Source organism: Botryllus schlosseri, chromosome 11 (genome assembly GCF_051294905.1).
Source record: "Botryllus schlosseri isolate E-star chromosome 11, Bs_hap1, whole genome shotgun sequence".
Taxonomy (NCBI): Eukaryota; Metazoa; Chordata; class Ascidiacea; order Stolidobranchia; family Styelidae; genus Botryllus; species Botryllus schlosseri.
The window spans coordinates 16,084,261-16,092,873 of record NC_137246.1 but is presented as its reverse complement, the minus strand read 5'-3'; the positions used below and the strand labels follow the sequence as shown (position 1 = coordinate 16,092,873).

The following is an 8,613-nucleotide window of genomic DNA, read 5'->3' as shown; positions in this document are numbered from 1 at the left end:
TGAACCGACAATTTCGAGGATTCCAACCATCCCATATTGTATATGTCGGCTATATCGCGTGGTAATCATCGTCCGCAGGCGCATACAGCATGTTTTAGGAAAGTATTCACACAATTATGGCATATTTATACAACTTTAATAAAAATTTCTAAAGGCTTTTGTTTAAAATGCAATTCTAACTATGTATATGTCCAGGGATATCTACATATATCCCTGTGTGTGTGTGTCGAATCTCAGACCCATTCGAGTGTTTATACACCGACTATTGTGGGTATATTTTCATCGGACTAAGCCTTACATAGTATATATCGATTACAAGTATATCGAGCCATGATTAGGAGTACGATTGATTACGCCAGACCTGGGCAAAGTGTGGCCCGCGAAGCCATTCTGTGCGGCCTGCGAAAGGTTGCTTGGAATTTATAACATTAAACCTGTTTTTTGGATGTTGATGCGTGGGCTAAAACCATAGGCTGTATCAACTAAACAGAAAATTCGTTTACTTCGAAGCCTGTTTATTAATTTATCACGATTACGCTGCCTACGTACCTTGCATGCGTACTCCATATTCAAAATACAGGCAATGTGGCAAAGCATGAGTAACTATTGAATTCACAATAAATCACTCTTTCCATATAGTTTGGGTGAAACCTTTGTTGCCATTTTCACACTGCGCATTATATTATGGTACATGTTTTCAAATTGTTACGTGAGGTGTTTCCAAATCCCTAATTCGTATAACAAGTCAATCAGTGCTTCCGATTACTATATGACTCATCATTTCTATCACCCATAAAGAATGAACGGGCGTTTCCAAAAGAGAAAGCCGAAAGCTGAAATTCAAAGAAGGTTTAGAGCACTAAATATTTGTTTACTGCAGTTAGGGATAAACCTGTTCCTTTAGTTTTTGCCGAGCATGTCGCCGAGATTAAGGATTTTATTTATGACAAAACACGAAACACTCGGTCAAGGGAGGGCGATTAATTTCGGAAAAACTGCAAACTTTGTTCAGCATCAAGGCTATTTGAGCCGTACTCTGCTCGGAATGCAGCGACCAAGACAAGCTTTGTACTATCCCATATACAGTTTAGTGCAGTGGTTATCGAACTGGAGGGGCGTGAAAGCATCTGAAGAGAGGCGCGAAGCCGAAAATAAATGAAAACGTTTTTCGCGCTCCGCGCGATTTCCCCCAGCGTATAGGATAGTTATTGCTATGTGTATTGTCCGACTTTGATATTACGGAATTCCCTCATCTACAAACATAACCTTCCATGCCATCAAACTATCTGTTGAGATTGCTATCATTTTGGTTGCTCTTTTTAATTTGTTGTGGTATCATGATATGGGGGTGGGCACGAAATTTTTCACTATCATAAAGGGGGCGTACCTAGAAAATCGTTGAGAGACACTGTTTTAGTGTCTTAATAGAAAGTTGTGGATAGGGGTTTAAAGAGAGTTAAAATTGTATCATGTTTAACATTGTTTCGAATCGTGACGGCAAATAGATATTTTTTTTTAATTAACCGCCACTTTCTCATTACCTAACATCAACAGCGAGCAGCCTTTATTAACAATGTAATTTAGAAATAAAATTGAAATACGCTGGAGAATATAACTAAAATTGTTCACTCGGCCCGCCCACGTATTTTTTACTTCGCATTTGGCCCGCGGAGGAAAATACTTGCCCACCCCTGGATTACGCGATGCCAGCATACTTTTTTGCCACGAAGCGACATTTGGATAAACTGGACATGATTCAAAATCAAGCTCTAAGGTTATGTTGTGGTGCAATGCGAAGCACTCCAATTTGTCATGCGTTAGAAGCCGAGTGTAACCAGATGCCGCTTCACACCCGACATTTATGCCTCTACCTTAATTATCGGTGCTTCCTTCTTGCTCATTCCACTGAAAAGAGTCCAGCAAACGAAATATTTGATGATACTTGGCACGAAATATACAGTTTGACAAATCCAAGATTTCGAACCTACCTTCTATCAAAAATCGAATTGTTCCAGCATTTCACGCTATAGGTACATATCCACACATAACTGTACATTGTATAACGGTGGAAAATTCCTGTTCCAAGCGTAGATTTTCATCTACTACATTTCGAGAGGTCAAATATCTCATTACAACAATTATGCCAGGACTCTCTGTCTTATATGACAGAAAAATACTTGGTTACAAGTAGGATTATACGGATGGATCAAAAAACGAGTTTGAAACGGGATACGCAGTATATATCCCAAACGTCGCATTGATAACCAAACGATGTTCTCCATATTCTTCAATCTTCACAGCTGAACTAACTGCTATCTCCGAGGCACTGAAGTGGATTTTAGAAAACAGCTCAAGAATCAAGAAATATTTAGTACTATCTGATAGTTGCAGTGCATTGCAGCATCTACAAACAGCACGTTTCCGAGGGATGAGTAAGTTATCAAATGAAATTTCAACTAATCTTCTCGAGCTTGAATTACATAAAATACATTTTATCTTCGTTTGGATACCAGCACACGTCGATATTAAAGGCAACGAGATGGCACACTAATTGGCAAAGTTCGAAGCAACTTCCGAAGGACGGAATCCTGCAAATACCGTCTTGACAGGAACTGAAGCGAAGCAAGTCATGCTCAAATCTTTCAAACAAATTTGGAATCAGCTTTATCTCGAAGAAGCTGAAAGATATCATTTCAAACTTTATCGTCAATCTCTTCATTGCAGTGTATACCATCTCTACAAAATCTGTTAAGTGACTGAATATTATTTCGATTGCGCTCAGGACAATGCTGGTTAAACGCGCACTTGTTGGCTGGTGAAACGTATACTGTATCATCGATAAACAAGTGAAGAAATTCCGTATTTGCTCCAGTTACAGTCCGGACACTCCTCCGACGAAGGAAATGGCTCCGAAAGTAAATTGAATTCACACCATCATCACAATACTATATTACACAATCAGACTACGAGCCTGGACAATGGATTGTGATCATATTGTATCGATAAGTTGATAAGATATTATCTTCCTTTGGCAATATGATTTTGTTCGATTTGTACCTTTCGATTGCTATTCTCAGAAGTCAATTATGCAGTGCGCAAACCGAAAGTAGCTTTGTATTTAATGCCAGACACTGGGGAATTTGGTTGAGTGGAGGTGTTATTAAGAATCGATATCTAGTTATTAACACGACCAATCGATTTCACCGTGAAGAAGGAACCATGCATAATTTTAGAGCGTGTATGTTTGACTTTTTCCGGAACTATTTGCGATCGAACTTTATTTGCCTTTCGTGATATGAGGTTGGATTACGTATTCTCTAGCAAATCTGTCGAAACCGCCATTTTATCAAACACGATAATTTTCCTGGATATGTACTTACTTAAAATATATCGTAAGACATTTCGACTATAGAGATCGACCGATATTGATTTTTGCAGGCCGATGCCGGTACCGATTATCGACACTCTCACAAGGCCGATAACCGACATCATAGGCCGATATGGAAGGAACAGAGAACCATTAGGCAAGATGGCACTTGTACGTGCCACAGAAAGCTGAACAACAAACGAGAAAAATGAAATTAAAAAGAATTCTTGCTTAATTGTGCACATACATTGAAATTTGGGATAACCCAAAAGCAAAACTTGATACAGAATTGCAAATCAGTCCAGTAGAGGTACATTATAATGCAGGCAGCATAATTTCTCTGCAAGCTCATCCAGTTAAGCTCGTCTTGCAAGGATAAATCTATCACTCACCCTTTGTGTCGTCGATTTCTTGAGATGAAGAACATGGAGCATTGAATTTCCACTATTTTTGAATTTTTTTTATATATAAAATATCGGCCGCGATATCGGCATTCTTAGGTAGGGCTGGGCAAAATCGAGTACCTGAGTGAATCGATTCTGAATCACGTAATATGCTTCGAGTCGAGTAATCGAGTATCACTCATTATGACGTCATAGCAGACTGCAATACGTCAAAGTTCAAATATGTATCATTTATGCCACAACAAAGAATATAATGTTAGTTATCCATCTCTTAAAAGTTACTTTGGTATTTTTTCAACCATACCTAATTCATTCCACTTGGTTGCAATGTTGTGGAATAATCATGACTTTGGAAATGTGCTACGTCCAGTAACCTTCGTAGCTTTGTACCATAGATTTCGTATGCTACGATACCGCTGATCAAGGTTTCAAGGCTTCAACAGTGAAAATTAGTATCGTAGCTATAATTCTAGCTGATAAATTAACTTTCAATGGTGAGAAGCGTATAATTTTAGTACTCGAAAAAATCATCTTTTGCTACTCGACTCGAATCATTGAAATTAATACTCGATTCAGATTCGAGTACTCAATCATTGTGCCCAGCCCTATTCATAGGCCGATATCGATAACCGGGAAAGTTCCAAATATCGACCTCGATAATCGGCCAGGTCGATAATCGGTCGACCTCTAATTTCGACAATGAACTGTTCTTTCGGTCGGTAATGTATAATCGTATTATCATGATAAATATATTATCGATGGTCCCATAAACGTTTCGCAGTCATTTCTGTGAATAAGTCACTCGTGTGGGTCTATATGTGCACATTTAGGCCGCAAAAATGAACTTCCCGCTATACTAAATGGTCTGGAACGGGCAGCGTGTACGATTTGGGTATAATGAGTATCTCGGGAAATGTTAATGGTTGATATCGGGACTAAATAAGTGATTTTACAATGGCAGGGTGCAACAATTTTTCAGTAACTGTATGAGGTCATCGATCCTTATAGTCTCGATCAGTCCAAAATCCCTTTCGTCCTATCGTTTTTGAGTACTTGTTTTTCGTTAGAAAATCGTAAATACTGTATAATTGCGTAATGGGTTTACGCTGGCGTATTTATCTTTTATAGAGCTGGAGCAATACAGTCTGAGTACGTGTTTTTCGTTTGCAAATATAGTAAACACCTCATTATAATTACATAATAGGTTTACGCGGGTGTACTTAATATTTTATAGAGCCGGAGAGCATGCGGTTAAGATACGAAAGATCCACAAATATTAGATATCAGAGTGAGAGCAAAATGTTACAATATTACTAATAATGGTGGAACATGTGAAGCGCCTATCAGTTTCCAGCCTTGTGCACCCAGGAGAGGAAAACGTTTAGCGTAAATAATGACTGTGTATCGAATAATTACTCTCTCTATACTATAGTTCTGTGCGAAAAAATATAGCAATAACATTTTCTTTGTTTTGATATAATAACACTGCAACGGTCGAATCATATTAAGCTTAATTCTTTCGCATTGTTTTAGTACCAGGCTCAGCGCTCACATCTGTGCTCGAATCGACTTGGCGCAGCACAACCACAGTGAGAACATCAACACCAGGCCTTCCCAAGATATCAAAGTAAAGTGCCGCGCCTTCACTATCAAAGGAGTATCAACAAAATCAAAGCGAAATAGTGTGCTAGAGCCCGGCTGGGCCAGTAAGCTATGTACCGTGCGGGTTTTGGCCGTTTGGAGCGGAAAACACGGCGTGAAATGCGATGAGATACGCTGCGAATGCTGCTTCCGAGTGATGGATGCGAAATCAAATCCGCGCAGCTGTCAACGAGGGACCGAAATACGATTTGAGAAAGATTGGAATATTAACAGAAGTGTTTGGAAGGCTGATATTAACCTCGAAGTCCATTGTCACTCCGGAGGTCGACCTCTTGCGCGCTCGCTGCGTAACGGCTGGACGCGAGGTTGTCGCATTTCCGCGTCGCGGAAGACAGAGATTGAGGTCATGACTTCGCATGCCGCGTATACCCACACAGCTATGTAGTTTGTATGCCAGTGTGGCATGCAATATATTTCTACATCAATATGAATCAATACATCTAAGTGAAACTTGAATACAATATATATCTGTACACTGTTTGCATAAATGAGATTTCATATGGATATTTAGTTTGTATATTCGTTGTTCCAAATCGTCCTATAAAATGGCTTCAATATTCCGATTGATATTTGAAACAAAGGTTGAACAGGGCCGTGTTTATTGGTCCTGGACCCGAATGTCGATATTGCAGTCCGATTTGAGTGCGACGGGAACCCGAAAGCAGGCTCATACTATATAGAGTTAATTATATAGCGGTGGGGTCATTCGGTCCGCTTCAAGGCTGAAATCTTTTCGAAAAAAGGAGCCTGAAAAGTCGGGCCCAATTTCCACCTCTGATTTTACGATTTTTAACCCAAAATCTTTGATGAATTAAAGTCTAGGTCGAAATATTTACCGAAGACACTTGACCGTAGAAAGTCCTGTCGAGCGCTGTACCTGAAGCCGCTTGCGTTAACATTTTTATGTTCCGAAGGGATGCAGGCATGCTAGTGAAGTTGCTTTGAAATCGGCCCCGATTGAGCATAGCATCAATAACACATCCCCAAGATAGGGAAATATCATTCTTGGTTTACATAAAGTGCGAAGGGTCACCCGAGATATGGCGCTTGTTAACACAGCGTTGCATTCCACCACGTCTAGTCAATGAAAACGGTCATTCACCTCGAACCCGCACGTTCCCAATCATGAAATTTTACACTTGCACGCTCGTTAAGGCGCCCCGCGGCCCGACGTTAGCGCAAATTACATCGCGACAAAAGAAGTTATTTCCACCACCGATTCGCATCTGCGGCCGAAACCTGTCCGCTGGCACATTGTCGCGAGAGAGGTGAAGATAATTTCAGGATGTGACGAGAGCGGCATTTCGTTTGTGAGCACACAAATACCTGAATCACGGTTCGCATGCCGAGGACCTACAGGGAAATTTCGCTGCTTTTACAGGTGTACAAGAGCTTGTTGTGGCTCCGGGGTACGAGCGATCGTGCAGAAATTTACGTTTGATTTCCATGGTGGATTTCACGCCCGTTGCGAACATTCTCTGTCTTCTTGCGGTCTTTTATCAAAATCTCAGACATCACCGAGGGTGGCTTGAGACGATGGAAATTATTTTTTCGGAGTTAATTTTATTTAGAGTTTCTAGCAATTAGTCCACTGCAAAATACACCGCGTAATCTGGATGCATGTTAACCAAGTTGAACAGCTCATGTAAATTCATAATTTTGATCGCATAAAGAACTACCGGTAACTCACATTACCTACTATCCTTCGTTTATTTTCATCAGTAGACACCGTTTCACCGGGTTGTTCAATGTGGCCGATCAGGTTAATTTATTAGTGGATGCTGCAAATTGGGCTATACGTTGTGAAAAAAAATAGTTATTGAAAAGAACCAAGGTTGAGATGATGCCATAATAAAATGCAATCCATAAATACACGCGGACCTAAATTAGTCGTGAATTGAAATTAAGTTGGCTAAATGTTTGGATCATGTCACAGAAGGAATTTGTAATAGGCGGGCACTTAATAGATTAACATCACGTATCGAAGCTATCACTCATTTTCAGTCATATTTACCGAACACATGAACGAAACCAAAATACAACAACGATATATTATATAGGATAAAGACAATTTGTAATACTATGAAAATACGATGATGTTGATAGCACCACCTTCACAAAGAAAATGTCTTTGCCATATAGCCGCCATTTTGTTCGATCATGCGAAGTAAATCTCATAAGTGTGATACCAAACATATAGGGACATGATAACGATCAGGCAATCGGAAAATTAGGGACATCTGTGCCAGATGACCACGGGACGAAAAATGTACCATTTATACTCATCGTCACGATTTACAACGATAATAATCTACGTATAAATATGCGTGCGGAAATGTTTGCAGCGCAATGCTTTAACATAGAATTGGTTGCTTAGTCGTAAACGCGTGCTAATTCTAGTGGTATTAAGGTATTGAGACAAGGACGCTTCATACTTAAGGATGAGATGCAAAATCGTGAAGCGCTCAAAATCTACATTTACCGAAGGACTCGAAGAAAATATATCTGATTGGAGCAGCACACAACTGATTGATCCCTACAATTAAGTACATGGCATATTGGTTGGTGGTGAGTGATCAGACAACATAATATATATGCATTAGAAAGATATTTGAATTTGAATCTGGAACTACTCAGACTTTTGCTGAAAACAAATGCTATATTTGCCGAGCTCTTTACGAACTATGAATTGCCGGTACTCACATCAGCCGTGATATGTTTCATCGTGGTTGCTTGTAGTTGGGAGACGTTTTGGCATATTTTAGCACTGTAAATCGGTCGCTAAATGCCAACCCCTACCTATCCCCCCCCCCCCTTATGCAAACATTATTGTATACCGAGTTACTAGCATGCTCGACTGCTCGTGCTCAAATCTCAAGCGCCGACAGTGGTCGTGATTATTCACTCGTGTTTTTGAGAAGTAATTTCTAGTTGCTATTTGCCATACTACGACAATAATATACCGTAAATATGATTGAACAAGATGATTTCATGCAAACTCGAAAACCGATTGTGCGCTACAGTGATAGTCCCCATACGCGAACGTCATATCATGCTGAAATTACGGTTTGGTGATGCAGATAATCGTAAGAACCCGTTGCTATCTTTACATCAGTGTACAACATTGTGCTTTTGGTTGCATCCGTTCAAAATATGGGTAGTTTCTCATAAGGACATCGC

The 8,613-nt window shown here is 39.9% G+C and overlaps 1 long non-coding RNA gene across 3 annotated transcripts; it reads left to right on the top strand.

Moving 5' to 3' along the window:
- The first annotated feature begins 262 nt into the window (after positions 1-262).
- LOC145449968 (uncharacterized) lies at positions 263-7,730 on the top strand. Of its 3 annotated transcripts, none has more exons than XR_013918389.1 (3): positions 334-2,432; positions 2,514-5,102; positions 5,305-6,045. It is a non-coding gene; the product is annotated as an uncharacterized LOC145449968 (long non-coding RNA). The 3 variants fall into 3 exon arrangements; XR_013918388.1 differs by adding an exon at positions 6,815-7,730 and having other exon boundaries at positions 339-2,432; positions 2,514-6,743; XR_013918387.1 differs by having other exon boundaries at positions 263-2,432; positions 2,514-6,045.
- Positions 7,731-8,613: the final 883 nt, after the last annotated feature.